This window comes from Carassius gibelio, chromosome B25, assembly GCF_023724105.1.
Source record: "Carassius gibelio isolate Cgi1373 ecotype wild population from Czech Republic chromosome B25, carGib1.2-hapl.c, whole genome shotgun sequence".
Classification (NCBI taxonomy): Eukaryota; Metazoa; Chordata; class Actinopteri; order Cypriniformes; family Cyprinidae; genus Carassius; species Carassius gibelio.
Genome location: NC_068420.1, coordinates 24,389,256 through 24,403,307, shown reverse-complemented (window position 1 = coordinate 24,403,307; position 14,052 = coordinate 24,389,256). Strand labels below are relative to the sequence as shown.

The following is a 14,052-nucleotide window of genomic DNA, read 5'->3' as shown; positions in this document are numbered from 1 at the left end:
CTCGCGTAAAAGGCCTCTCCGTCTTAAAGTCCCGGGCTGAATTTCAGTCCCAGTACGTCCCTGAATCTATACATCTATGTAATCTATATATATATATGTGGCTGAATAAAAATATTTGGACATTATAAAAATTACATCAACTTAGCACTAACAAACTTGTTAGCTAGACAGTTAGCATCAGCTAACAATATTTACTTATTTTCAGTACGAAGAACATTCATGTCTGTCTACTCGTCTAGTTAATCCAAACAATATACATATGTATAACGTTACTGTCGATAAACAATATAAAAACAGACGTAACATAGGACATTTTAATAAAACTGTTAACATTACGGCAGCGGTGAATTTGAACGTGCATGAGTTATTGTATTTAATCTGTGTTATTTTATGGGTTTTTTTGTTTGTTGTTGTTGTTGTTTTTTTTACCTAAAATTGATGTGTCTGCATCGTCTGCACTCGAGCATTTCAGTGGGCTCAAATAGATCACTCTTTACAACGGATTTAGTTCCCAAACGACTGACAGTTTTGACCTAAATATGATTTTCAGTTACAATAATTAATCCAAAATTTCGACATAACTTACTTTTAGCAACATCAGACGCACGCGCGCTCACAAGATCTCCCGGTTCTTACTTCTGGAGACTCCCACTAAACGGTTCATTTGAATCAGTGAGTGGTCGACTCCAGAACAGCTGCATCGGATCATTCTAATTCGTAAACGAATCGTTTGATGCGATTCGCGATCCGATTTAAAAGTTTATTTTGAAAAGACTCAGTTCGTTCATGATGAATCAGACCGCGCTTCTGCGTGTCGGAGCACGTGATATATTATAGGGAGTAACGATATGTTTTATGAAATATAGTGAAGTAAAAAGTACGATTTTATTATTTGGAATGTAGTGAAGTAAAAGTAAAAGTTGCTCAAAATAAAACTACTCCAGTAAAGTACAGATACTTGAAAAATGTACTTAAGTACAGTAACGAAGTAAAGCTACTCCGTTACTGTCCACCACTGCAAAACTCAAACTGCAACTTTTAGAAACGCAAGTGGAGAACGTGGAAACAAAAGCAAAGGGGAAAAAAAACCACAAGCACACAAAAAAATAACATATGAGCAGGAAACCTGATTTTGTTTGAGATTTGGAAAATGTTGAATTCATGTTTCAGTTTTGTGCAATATAATTTTAAATGCGTATACATTTTTGATTTACGCTTATTATTTTTCGATCCATGACTGTGCTTTTTGTTATTTAAAAAAAATTGCATTTGTTTTTCGGTTTTGTGCGTTATTATTTTACATGTGTTTTTAAATATTTTATTTATGCTTATTATTTTTCGATCTGTGACTGCAATACATTTGGCGGGAAAATAATCCCATAAAACACACCTGAGATACACATACTATACTGATATGCTTTTAATATCCATATCCGTTAAAGGATTTTTAGGCTGCATTAATTAGGTAAACCGGAACCGGGAACACTTCACATAACACCCAATGTACTTGCTACATCATTAGAAGAATGGCATCTACGCTAATATTTGTCTGTTTCTCTCTTATTCCGAGGTCACCGTGGCCACCAGATCCAGTACGTATCCAGAGCAGATGGTGGATCAGCACCTAGAAAGGACCTCTACTGCCCTGAAAGACAGCGGAGACCAGGACAACTAGAGCCCCAGATACAGAACTGGCCCCCCAACTGAGCCTGGTTTCTCCCAAGGTGTTTTTCTCCATTCTGTCACCGATGGAGTTTTGGTTCCTTGCCGCTGTTGCCTCTGGCTTGCTTAGTTGGGGTCACTTCATCTACTGCAATATCGTTGACTTGATTGCAAATAAATACACAGACATTATATAAACTGAACAGAGATGACATCACTGAATTCAATGATGAACTGCCTTTAACTGTAATTTTGCATTATTGACACACTGTTTTCCTAATGAATGTTGTTCAGTTGCTTTGACGCAATATATTTTGTTTAAAGCAATATATATAAATAAAGGTGACTTGACTGAGCATGCTAATCAATGTCTTTGGGATCATTAGAAAATAACAGGCTGGTGACTTGGATCAGGGTTGGAGCCAAAATCTGCAGTGCATTGGACCTCCAGGGCAAGATTTGAGGAAGGGGGCCATAGGCGTAATGGTTTTTATACTGTACAAACTGTATATTCTATGGCCCTACACCAACCCTACACCTATACCCTAAACCTCACAGGAAACTTTGTGCATTTAGTTTCTCAAAAAAAAAAAAAAACCCAGAATTCTGTATGATTTATAAGCGTTTTGAAAAATATGGACATGGGTTATGTCCTCATAAGTCACCCTCTCCTTGTAATACCTGTGTCATACCCATGTCATTATACAGAGTTGTGTCCTGATATGTCACAAAAACAAGAGCACTCGCACACACTCACTCACACACACACACACTCACTGTCCCTCGCTCACTCACTCGCACATACTCGCTCACACACACACACTCACTGTCCCTCGCTCACTCACTCGCGCACGCACACACTCGCTCACTAGCGCACACACACACTCACTGTTGCTCGCACTCTCACTCGGGCCATCCTTAAAAACATTCTTGTTTGCCGTAACCCGACCGACCCTGTCAATTTAGGACAGACTCAATTTTTGCTTTAATCCGACTGACTTGCCGATTGTAAATTTACGTTAAGACCGACCAATTTTTTTTTTTACTCTTCAAACAACTAATACAAAAGCAATAAAATAATATTAATTATATTTAAGTAAGTATTGTAAATATATAAATTGCCTAGGCCTACATACAAATGAAGACCACGTTCTTTCTTTTAAAAAAACCCTGTGACGTCATCTATGTTTACACGGATGTCACACTATGCCCTGTGCGTTCGCTTCGGCTCCTCTCATTCACTGTCAGAGTCAACGGTTCGCGCTTGGTAATGATGGCTGCGGCTGCAGTAAACAAAATGTTTGTGGTCACTGTTCAAAGTCATATGGGTTCGGGCACCATAATACATCCAAAACATTCATTAAAACAGCTTGACACCGCTTTAACTTGGCACAAAGTTCTAGAAAAACTCTGCACATATCTTTTCCCATACCTTCTCCCATCTAGTCTAAAACCGTGACTGTGTCGACTGCTTTTATGTTTGAAAATCTATTTGTAACATCCTTTGATGCATCACAAAGGTGCAGACATGGAGATAATTTGCTTACTCTTTATTAACAGATGCAGAGCAGACAACGTATTTCGACACTGTCACAGCAGATGACCTACTAACCCCAGAACAACACTCATCAGGAGAAAAGGTAACAAAAGTAAACCCATGCCCCCTCTACTGGACAACTTTGTCAAATGCATCCCATTTACTACATCCCCTTTCCCCAGATAACAATAGCTTCAAATAGTTATCTACATTACTCTTTACAATATATCACGTTTTACAACTATTCTACATTTTACCCAGTTTACAAATATATATAAGGTAACAACACAACCATAACATTTGTGCATTTACAATATAAACTAGGGACTTCGCGTGGATTACCTCCGTCCCAGTGAGTCCCAGGACGCATTCTTGCTCTGTGGCTGGGGAACTTACTTCTAACTATTCGTAGTCCTGTAAATAACTCAGAGTCTTCTTCTGTCTTGTCGACTTCCTTAACTCTAAGTGGCCTTTCACCACAGGAGTTTCTGATCTTAACACCTCCTTGGTCGCTTCCTCTGTCTGCTCCACATTAGTGTCTTTGGGAAGTGTAACATCCATAATCGATGTAAACTCCTCCCCCTCTTTCATAGATGTTTCCTCCAACTCTAAAGTTTCCTCTGCAGGCACACATGCCTGTTCCTCACTTGATCTATGTGCCAGCGCACTACCTGACCATTTCCAAGTGCAACAGTACTAGAGACCGGTCCTGTCTGTTTCTGAACTGTCCACGGAATCCAGATAGGCCCTGAACCAAAGTTGTTAGTGTACACTTGGTCAACTTCAGTCACATGTCTCTTTTTAGCATGTTGATCATGGTAAAATTTTTTGATTCATCTGTTTTTCCTGTATTTGACTTTTAAAGTCTGGGTGGATGAGATCCAATGTAGACCCTAGTTTTCTTCCACACAACAGTTCCGCAGGAGATTTCCCAGTACTCGACTGTGGTGTGATCCTGTAACTAAACAGTGCTCTAGCCAGCTTCGTCTCAATGGAATCTCCTGTGCTCTTCCTCATTAGACTTTTGAACGTTTGCACCGCCCGTTCAGCCAGTCCATTAGAAGCTGCATGATATGGTGCAGTGGTGATGTGTTTGATGCCATGTCGGTCCATGAACTCTTGGAACTCTGCACTTGTGAAACAACTGCCATTATCCGACACCACCATTTCAGGTATCCCATGTTGGCTAAAACTTTCGCTCAGGCATTGAATGGTTACTGTAAAGTTAGACTTATTTAATGGGTACACGTCTAACCATTTCGAGTATGCATCCACTATGATCAAAAACATTCTTCCTAACCCAGGACCAGCATAATCAATGTGGATTCTTCTCCATGGCTGTTTCGGCACCTCCCACGGATATAAAGGTGCACAGGGTGGTGAATTTCTATTCTCTTGGCATGTGGCACGAGTTTTCACCATGCCTTCTATTTCTGCATCCATCTGTGGCCACCACATGTAACTCCGTGCCAACCCTTTCATTCAGGTTATTCCAGGGTGATTGATGTGTAATTGTTTCAATGGAGCAGTGTGGTCCGGCAGGGGAATCACCACTTGTGCTCCCCACAGAGCACAACCTCCCTGTACACTGAGTTCCTCAACGTTGCTTAGTATATACTCCAAAAACAGACTCATCCATTCTCTTTGGCCATCTTTTGAGCACATACTCTCTAAAACTGCATCTTTGTCTGTCCATTTCTTCACTTGTTCTGCTTTGACAAGGGGCACGTCATTTTCTTCAAGTAGGAGCACTCTTTCTTCCTCCGCTGGAGTCTCTACTCCTGTCTCTGTTAACGGCAGTCTGCTAAGTCCATCAGCATTTTGATGTTCCTTGCCAGCTTTGTAAACAATGGTGTATTCGTATCCACCCAATGTCACAGCCCATCTCTGTATACTGTACGTGGTGATGCCACTTGTGGCACTTCTCTCAGATCATTAAATAATGAAATCAACGGTTTGTGATCCATTACAATGGTGAACTGCCACCCGTACAAGTGTGTGTGGAATTTCTTTACACCAAAAATGACAGCTAGACCTTCCTTCTCTAATTGAGAGTAATTCTTCTCAGCTGCATTCAGTGTTTTCGGGACACAAACCCGATCGGCCACTCTGTGCCGTCCTCCATCCTGTGCGACAACATGGCTCCAACCCCGTATGGGAAGCATCTCAAGCCAGAATGAGTGGTTTCTTTATGTCATAATGCACTAGTATGGCTGACTACTGCAGAAGATCTTTTGACTTCTCAAAGGCTTCTTTTTGTTCGGAGCCCCATTTCCAGTTTGTCTCCTTCCTCAACAGTGCATGTAATGGTGCTAATAAGGTGGATAGGCTAGGCAGGAATTTATGATAATAGTTTAACAAGCCTAAATAAGCCTGTAGTTCACTCACAGACTGCGGTGTGGGGGCTTCCTGGATCGCTGTGACTTTTTCTGTGACTGGTTGCACACCTGCAGCACTGATTTTTTGGCCCAGTATTACCACCTCCTCTCCAAGGAACTCACACTTGCTGCGTTTCAACCTCAGACCGCTTCATTTTAGTCTAGATAATACCCTCGTCCAGGTTCCTTAGATGTTCTTTATCATTAGTCCCTGTGACTAAAACGTCATCCAAATAAACTGTGACGTGTGGCATGTTTTGCAAGATTCCTTCCATGGTCCGTTGGAAGATGGCTGGGCTTGACGCTACTCCAAATGGTAGCCTACAATAGGTGTGCAATCCTTTTTGCGAATTGATAGTGACAAATTTCTTTGCACTTGGGTCAATCATGATCTGCTGATAAGCATGAGTCATGTCCAGCTTTCAGAATTTCTGCCCTCCAGCTAACTGTGCAAATAAATCATCCAATTTAGGAATAGGATATTGTTCTACACTAGAGGCTCTGATGACTGTGAGTTTATAATCCCCACAAATTTGAATGGAGCCATCTGGCTTCCTCACAGATACAATGGGTGCTGCCCATTCTGAAAACTGTACTGGTTCTATAATTTTCTCCTCCACCAGTCTTTGAAGCTCTGCCTCCACCAGGGGTTTTACTGCGAATGGTAAACGTGTCTGGGCTTCCGGGTTAACATGATTGTTCACTGTAGTGCCCTTAAACTGTCCTAGCTCTTTTTGAACACTTCAGTGTGCCTGTCTAACACATCTGACAATTTTACAGCTGGAGTCGTTGTTACTTTATTTACCAGCTGTGGCAGCAGTCCTAAGTCTTTTAGCCAGCCACGGCCCAACAAATTTGGCCCTGCCCCTTCTACTACGACCATCACCAGTTTTTTTTCTACTTCCTGGTATGTCACTCTTCCTGTTACCTGACCTAGCAACCCCATCTTCTCACTTGTATCTCTTCAAGTTCATATTGCATGATCTCCACATGTCTGTTCTTTTCCAAAGCTTGGAGTATTGATCCTTGCTGATGATTGTGACCCCACATCCTGTGTCAACTTCAAAATTCCACGTCCATGCCATTTATCTTTAACTTCTGTGTGATAGGAGCCACTTTAGGTAGGTTTTGTGATACATGTAAATTGTATTGATGTCACTTGTATCCTCTACATCACTCACTTCCTCCTCTTTGACTAAATGGGACCTCCTACCTTTCTCTTTTTCCTTTCTCTCCACTCTTTGTCCTTTGAACGGTGCTATATGTGAACTAGCCCCAGCTTGCTTCAATCTGCATACTCGTTTTATGTGTCTACACTTCCCACAGTTATGACAGAGTTCATTCACAAACCTGCATTCCTCAGGCACATGATTTCCTTTGCATCTGTAACACACAAAGTCTTTCTACGGGCCTTTCTTGTCTGCCGAGTACACTCTATGTACCGATGTTTGTCCTTTCAGCATCCTCGTTGCTTGTGCTGTCTCCTCTGTTAACATCCCTTGTAAATCTTTTACATTTTTGTTTGCTGACTCCATTGCCTGACAGATATTAAGTGCTTTCTCAAAGTTTAAGTCCGCTTCCGACAACAGCCGTCTCTGCATCCTGCCATCATTCATTCCACAGCAAGTCTGTCACGCAACATTTGTGAAAGCGTGGCCCCATACTCACTGTTGTGCCAATTTCTTTAATTCAGCCACATAGTCAGCAACAGTTTCTCCATTCTTCCTTGTGCGTGAATTAAATTTATATCTTTGCATGATTTCACTCGGCTTTGGATTGTAATGGGCTTTCTCTCCAGGAATCATGGGACACAGCAAACTTCTCAACAAACTATAAGTACTATAAGTACTATAACTATAACTATAACTCAACATTAACTACTATTGTACGAATTAACCCATATATATCTATGGAATCAAGCAACACAAGTTTCGAAACGAAAATATGAAATTGAGCGCATCCAGGTTTTTTTTTTTTTTTTTTTTTTTTTTTTTGGAGCGCGTCCAGTTTTTTTTTTTTTTTTTTTGGAACACGCGTCACAAAGCAACTGCAGCTTCGGACACACACGCATAACAGCAAATAATACTTCTGCACAATGTTTCTGTTTTTACAACAGACAGTTTCATACAGATTTGGGCTGTCAGAATAGCTGAAAAACTTAAATTGTATTTTTTTACTTAAATATGATCAAAATTAGAATTGTATTAGAATTTAAAATGCATAATTTCAGTTAGGGTGAAGAAAAGCTTTTTGCTTCTCTTCTGAGGCCTCAAGATGCGCATGGAGCAAAATATTACTGCACGTTTATTCAAAGCATTAGAATACATGACTGTGAAAAAACAACATAATATTTAAAATAATGTTTATGAACCAATTATTATTAAGTTGCTTTAAGAACTATAAACAAAACAGCGTCATGTATGCATGCATTGTTAAATAAATAAAAAGGGCGGAAAACCAGTCACACAGAATACATTTTTTCATTTAAAAACATGAGATGCAGTGGAATGGGGAACAAAAACCCAACATAAAGTCTCAAGATATTTTTAGAAAATTAAATGAAATACATTAATTTTACATGTCTTTCTAAACATGCGGCTCTCTTGTGTGAGATGCGAGTCCAACGGTGTCCCAGAAAATGTGTAAGAATTAACAAAGCAATGACTCGTAACTACACCATGTATTTTGGCAAGGCAAAAACAAAATACTTACTTTAGCAGACAGCGAAGCATTGGATGCAGCCTTCGGCACCTGTAAAGCAGAATACTCATTAAAAACAATAGACAACACTGAGCCTCATAAAATCTTTTTTACAAGTATCAAATATCACAATGTTGCACAACTATCAAAACATTACTCCTTGTAAGACTTGTGACTCATATTTTGATGGAGGTACAGTATATACGGACGGGTATATAGATATGTATGGATATATATATATATATATATATATATATATATATATATTTGGTGTACGCAAGTGAATAGGTACAAAGTTTACATGTTCTGAAAAAGACAGAAAAAACTTAATTGTAAGTTTCCAGTAGTTAATAAATGTCTTCTGAAGCAATCTAGTGGATTTTGGGTGAGAACAGACCAAAGCATTCCTCCAAAATACACCTCTACTATAAATCTTGACACAAGCAATCAACTTCATGATCATGATTAATTCAATTACTCCATCCAGTGCTCTGTGCATGTGTTAAAGGGGTAGTTCGCCCAAACATGAAATTTCTGTCAGTAATTACTCACCCTCATGTCATTCCAAAGCCGTAAGACTTCGTGCTTCGATCATCTTCTGAACACAAATTAAGATATTTTTGATGAAATTCGAGAGCTTTCTGACCCCTCCATAGACATCATACATCATCATAACTACTTTCAAGGCCAAATACATTGTTAAAATACTCCATGTGACTCCACTGGTTTAACCTTAATGTTATGAAGCGACGAGAATACTTTTTGTGCATAAAAAAATAACAGCTTCAGAGACTGATACGGAAGAAAATCAATTGTAAGAACTGAATAAAGACTCTTTTTTTTTTTTTTTTTACAAAATTTATGCTCAAACCACTGGAGTCACATGGAATATTTTAACAATGTCTTTACTACTTGTCTGGGCCTTGAAAAGTGGTAATGATTTTTCTATCTATGTGGGGTCAGAAATCTCTAAGATTTCATCTAAAATATCTTAATTTGTGTTCCGAAGAAGAACTTAGGTCTTACGGGTTTGGAACAACATGAGGGTGAGAAATTAATGACAGAAATTTAATTTTTTGGTGAACTATCCCTTTAAACACTATGTTATTGACTATATATGCATATAGTCACCATATCTCCATCAGAACATATGCTGAGGAAAAAAGTCACACAAACATGAGTAAACACAAAGGTGAGTAAATTATGAGATATATCAATTTTAGGTGAACTATTGTTTATCTAGCACAGTCATGTTCAAATCACTAGGATGCTATGAATAATGTTTCTGACTTGACAAGTATATATGAATGTAAAAAATAAAATAAAGACAATAGTTAAAATGCATAACTTACATCAAGGACATCTGCATTTGATTCCACAGGCTAAAAATGAATATGGTAAATGGATATGTTAGCAATAGTACTGGACAATTGTTTACAATATAAGTTTATCTACTGATCTAAAGATGTAACTGTGGCTCTTGTAGCAGGATAATTATATCACAAACTGCAGAGATTTAATATACAGTATAGTAATTTTCATGTAGCTGTGGTATGAAGTACAACTTGTTCTGTTGTAATTTCTTTACAATTCTTTTAATTAATTTCTTGGTTTATTATAAATGTAAAAAAAATCTATTAGAAAAGTCATTATTTCAATAGTTGTGCTTAGTATGTGACATAATAGCATGTGGCATAGACATTACATAAAAAGCAGCTAATACTTACTTTAGGAGCATGTGAGAGGGGAACATGAGATGGAGTCTTTGACATCATGAACATCTGCAACAGATTCCACAAGCTATTGTAAACTGCACCAACAACAACAATAACGATAATGACAAACAAATTATTTAATTAGATTTAAATCTTACGTCAGGGGCATCTGCATTTGACTTCATGGGCTGAAATAAGTAGGCAGAAATATTACTACAGAGCAAGCAAAGAACTCCAAAGGTCTTAAAAAGTTTTAAAAGGCAAGGAAATGTGGAGCATTGTCATAACTGTTACATCCAACCCATTCTCACTCCAAAGGCGTCAAAAACCGAAGCATGGTCAAGCGCCCCTAGCGTCACTTTTATGACGCCAAATGTGCCTCTCGGCGTCGAATATCGAAGCACTACGACCTTCATTGCTTTCAATGGGAAACTTTTGGCGTCAGAATTCGACACGACGAGGACATGAGATGTTTATCGCTATGAAATCACGTTCAAGAAGTCTCATTCAGCACACATCGCGATACTTGCTATCAGTTCCACAGTTTGGGTGAGTAGTCCTAAATACGCTCTTTTAATGCCTTTTATAAATGTATTCTGTCTTATTTATTAATCAGATTAGTGCCATATGTTTAATCGCTGTATTATATCGGTCATCCGCGGCTGTCTTTGAGTTTCATTGCGTTTAAATAAATGAACACAGCTGCTAATTAGTCTGATTAAACTCTATCTGTCACCTGACGTGCCATAGACCTTCGATCCGTTTTATATTATTATTAATTTCAGGATCAATGATGTAAGTTGTATTTGTAGTAAAATCATGGTAATCACGACACTTACAATAGTAATAAATGAAATGTGAAGTTAAAACACAGTAAACGGGACATTAGTAACTGTAACTGTAGTTTTACTATGGTATATTAATAATCAATACAACAATACAATAATCACCAAACCAGCTATGTTTGTATCACTGTAATGTTAGTGTTTTTATGTGCTTTTATATGACAGATATCACAGTAATCATATGTTCTGTAGCATGCTTTTAATACCTTTTAATGTAAATCCCCCCCCCAAAAAAAAAATCAAATTAAAAATAAATAATAAAACATGCATTTTTCCATTTTGCAGTTCATTCATATCAGTTTATATTTAAATATATATTTATATATATTTATTATATCTAAATATTTTGCTCACAGATCATTATTAACATTCTGTATATAATTCAATTTTATTTTCTCTCCCCTTTTTTTATTTTTTTGTATATTTTTAGCTGAAAAGACGTAAAGGCAGTCAGCCCAGTGGTGTTTCTGGAGAGGGATTCCTTCAGTAATGGAGAAGACAGAAAGCTGCGGAGGCAGATATTTGCAGCAGTAAGTCTGTGATAGTTTGTCCCTTTTATCAAACATTCCTGCTGTTATAATTTGTACAGCATTTGTTGTTTCTTAAACTGCTGCACTGTCCAAATACCCACACTTGCCATCTTTGCACTTGACCACTTGATTACTTATTTGAAGTCTTTCCTGTATTTGGCCTAGTGTTCAAGTGAGCATGATGACCACAAGTGTGTGTCGAACTTTTCATGACCTGATGACTGTGTTTCCCAATCCTGGTCCTGGAGAACTCCAGCACTGCATGGTTTTGGTGTCTCTCTTATCTGCCTTGGAGTCTTCACTGATGAGCTGATGAGTTGAATCAGGTGTGTTTGATCAGGGAGACATCTCAAATGTGCAGTGTTGGGCTTCTCCAGGACCAGGATTGGGAGCCACTGCCTTATGGGACACTTATGTGTTTACAGAGATTTTTAATAACTAATTATCAATATTTCACATACTGTACATTGGACAGCTTCCCAAGACCTCTTGTGAGATCTCGGCAAAAAGTCTGACGATTTATTCCAAAACATGATGCATGATGGGATACACTAAGCTTTGTATAGTGCTCCGGAGCATTATTGGAGAGGTTTAGTGTGTGTTAAGGACGCTGTGCTTTGGCATTATTAAGACCGGGGACAGTCTCGTTCACACACTGTCACGTACACACACACTCAAGTGGCCAAGACTGCAAGTGTGGGTATCTGGACAGGGTCAAAGTCTTAAAAATGATCCCTAAACACATCATAGTCTTAATAATCCAGTTTAACACTTGTATGATATTGTACAAGCCCCAGGATGGTCTCATCTGACACTATCAAAAGAATTCATATGACTATAGCTTGCTATTAATTACTTGCTTTCAATAATGGATGCATTTAACATTTAATTATACAGCATCTTTACAGAGGTGTAATGTACAAGTTGCACGTAATTAATAATATTTCCTTCTTTCTGTCTTACAGGATTTTTTGCAGATAATCCTAATGCTGTTCTTCTTTTTCAGGTCTAAAATATCAAGCTCAACAGCTCACTCAAGAGCCAACCCTCACAAACCTTCCTAAAAACTAAAAGAGCTATTACTGAGTCTCAGCGACTCTTGCCACAATCAGCTCTTCCCAGGTACATTTGTTTAGAATATTTTTTTTTTAATCAACATTTACTCCTCAAATGCTCTGGTCTGAATCTTACTTTAAATTAACTTAATTATGTTTAATGAGCAATATTAATTGCACAAGGAGTAAGTAGAGATTATCTTGTTTCACAGAAGAGAAGGAAGACCAAGGAAATGATTTGCTCAGGATGAGAAATGAAGATGGCCATCTTGTGCTCAAACAAACAGAAGTCCTCTGGTATGTGTGTGTTGAAGCAATGCTGTGTTATACAACATTTTATGATGATCTCTCACAGAACTGGTCATGTCAGCCTTGATTTCTTTTTTTACTATTACAATTACAGCATGTTAGCAAAGTGTGACTGGACATTTTTAATATTATGTTTTTAAAAACACACCACCTGTTTTAAAAGCAGACAAGTATCATGAAATTGGTTTAGTTGATATAAACACCAATTGACATTATTTCATTGTTTTCTAAATGTTATGTTATAAATTGTGAATTGATAGTTGATTGGTTTGAAGCCAGGCCTTACACTGCACAGACTAAAACACATTTGTGAGAGAAGTCAGGAACTTAGGAGAAAGATTCTAGAGGAAAAAAACACATTTACTGCAACAATAGATCAATTCTAGAGTCTCTGAGAACTACACATGCTAATGGAGTCTCATGAGCAAGACCTTTGCCTCTGTAACTTTTTCTTAATTCTTTAATTTTTATTGCAGTATTGTAATTTGTACAGATGATCTCATCAGCCAAATGAGGGGTTTTGACCAAGTGATGCTCTTGAAAGGAGTGAAAGAAGAGGATGTCCTAAATTCTCTTCAGAGAAAAAGCTTCTCAAAAGGTCTTAAAACAGCTTGAAGAATGGTAAGTGTACAGTACTACAAGGGCCATAGTTGCTCACCCTGCTAAAATCACACAGAACATAAGATGAGCTCTCTGTCCATTAAACAACTTCATCTGGATTGCTTGTTTCACTTTGACCAGGTCTGGGATCTTAGGACTGAGAGATCCTCTGGCTGAGGACAAGCTACACCACATCAGTGCTGGATATCAACCACAAACTGTTTCCAGACACGAGAGAAGAAGAACACAATGGGGAGATGAAACCAGTTTAGATGTGATGATGGGAATCATTATTTTCTGGAACAGTATCTCATGTCTTATATGTATCACATGATCTGTATCACAGTTGACTGGATGGGACTGTGTGACTTTTAAGGACATTTCATCACTCATCTGTGAGAACTGATTTATATATGAGGTTAATGTATTTTTGATGATAATTATTTTCATTGAATCTTATTTGTCTTGATGCTACTTTATCATCTTTATAGTCTATGCTTCAATAAAATGAATATGATGAATATTGTGTTCTGAAGATTCTTGGTAAATACATCATTTTACTAGGTAGGCTCATATGTGTTTATTTTAGACTTGGAAAAACAACATATTAATTATTGGGATTATTTTTTATTTAAGACATAAACATTTTTGATCGGATTAATAACATCTGGGACATCAGTACACCAGAAAGTAATTTTTTTATATTTTAGTAACAAATATG

The 14,052-nt window shown here is 37.9% G+C and overlaps 1 long non-coding RNA gene across 2 annotated transcripts in view; it reads left to right on the top strand.

Moving 5' to 3' along the window:
- LOC128013859 (uncharacterized) overlaps positions 1–13,844 on the top strand; it is a 94,526-nt gene extending 80,682 nt beyond the window's left edge. The window contains exons 1-5 of one of the 2 annotated variants that reach the window (XR_008183432.1): positions 11,052–11,367; positions 12,374–12,489; positions 12,635–12,719; positions 13,225–13,352; positions 13,473–13,844. This is a non-coding gene — a long non-coding RNA (uncharacterized LOC128013859). Of the gene's footprint in view, positions 1–11,051; positions 11,368–12,373; positions 12,490–12,634; positions 12,720–13,224; positions 13,353–13,472 lie in introns of those variants that run through there. The other variant, XR_008183433.1, reaches the window with a different exon arrangement.
- The last annotated feature ends 208 nt before the right edge of the window (positions 13,845–14,052 follow it).